Source organism: Tupaia chinensis, unplaced genomic scaffold (assembly GCF_000334495.1).
Source record: "Tupaia chinensis unplaced genomic scaffold, TupChi_1.0 Scaffold142780_1, whole genome shotgun sequence".
NCBI lineage: Eukaryota > Metazoa > Chordata > Mammalia > Scandentia > Tupaiidae > Tupaia > Tupaia belangeri.
In genome coordinates, this window is record NW_006202626.1 from 318,316 (window position 1) to 320,006 (window position 1,691).

General features: G+C 38.4%; 1 pseudogene; it reads right to left on the reverse strand.

Annotated features, from left to right (window-relative positions):
• Nucleotides 1-591: 591 nt before the first annotated feature.
• LOC102496945 (splicing factor 3B subunit 6 pseudogene) lies at nucleotides 592-969 on the reverse strand (annotated as a pseudogene).
• Nucleotides 970-1,691: the final 722 nt, after the last annotated feature.

Genomic DNA, 1,691 nt, shown 5'->3' on the forward strand with positions numbered 1-1,691 from the left:
GTGTGGCCATCCCCCCTGGGGGGTGATTTCTTGCTTTCTATCTCTCTGTCTCTTTCTGTCTGTTTGGTGAGCACATGCACCCTATAGCAAAAACTTCTAAAAAAAAAAAAAAGAATACACCCTGGGACCAGTAGATGGCGTAATAATTATGTCACTGCACTTGCACGTAGTCAACTGCAGTTTGACTCCTGGATCCAATAGCTTAAAACTCACACTGGGCACATGTGCATGCGTGTGTACCTTCATGCCCAGGATCCTGAGAGGAGAATGGAGGAGAAGGGATTGTGATGTAGCCATCCCCCCTGGGGAGGGCGATTTCTCACTTTTTCTCTCTGGATAAGTGCAAGCATCCTATAGAAAAAATGTCTCTGTAAAAAACAGAATGTATCTTTTTTATTGTTTTGTTTTATAAAAAGCTACCAGATTATTAACATATTATATTCTAGTACATATCAAAGTTTCAACTATAATATTTTAAATTTCAAATAAGAATTCACAATATTCTGTATTAATTAAAAAGAAAAAAAAAAAAGGTGGTGGTGAGGGTGGTCATTCTTGAGTTTTAGTCCAAAATGAACATGTGGAAAATGTTTATTTTGGTGAGTCTGTGTTGATACCATATTTCTCCTTGAGAAGCTTCAGCTGTTCCTCCTTCTTATTTGTGTCCATCTTCTGAAATGCCCTGTTGGCATTATAGTACAAAACCACAAGATATCTGTGACAAACATTGAATCTTGACAGGTGATCACATGAATTCTTGGCATCAAAGATGTCTTCATACACCACATTAGCTATTCCTCTAGTTTCTGGTGTATTTCCCACTCTGATCTGACGAGTAGGCTTGTATTTACCAATTATATCATACATTTCATCAGCTGTGATTTTGTATGGCAAATTTATTATATATAAAATCCGACTTACTTCAGGTGGAAGTCGAATGCTTGCCCTCTTTGCCGGTTGCATCTCCATCTTGATGGGTTGATGAGGTTACTGTCACAGATACTGGGATGCCTCTGGACACCTCACCTCAGAGCTCACACAGCTTCGAGTGTTACAGGGCGTCAGATGCGGAACAAAAAAAAAAAAATGACTATGTCTTTAGAATTACTTTGTCACTACCAAATACATACTATCACAAATAATGTTGCTCTTTGGGGTTTTGTTTGTTTGTTTGTTTGTTTGTTTGTTTTGGCTATAGGGCGCATGTGCTCGCCAGAAAGATAGAGACAGAGAGACAGAAAGGGAGAAGTCACCCCCCGGATGGCTATGCCACAATCCCTTCTTTTCCATTCTCCTCTCAGGATCTTGGGCACACACGCACATGCACCCGGCGTGATTTTAAGCCACTGGTTCCGAGACTCGAACCATGGTTGACTACATTGGAGTCCAGCGACATAGCCATTACGCTAACAGCTAATCCCAACAAATAATGTTGCTCTTATTAGAGGTATTCAAAGTACCTGTCAGATTGACTAATTATATCCAGTTCCTTTTTGTTATATTTATTTTACTTTATTACCAAATATGTCAGATGTAAGGAAAAAATATAAAAATAATACAATAAGCACATTTTCCAATTTGGGAAAATAAACGTTACAGTAAAAGTGAAACTCATCATTTATCTCCACAAATTCCTTTCCTTACCTCAGAGATTATCTTTACCCTGAATTCAATGTTCATCATTCCAATAT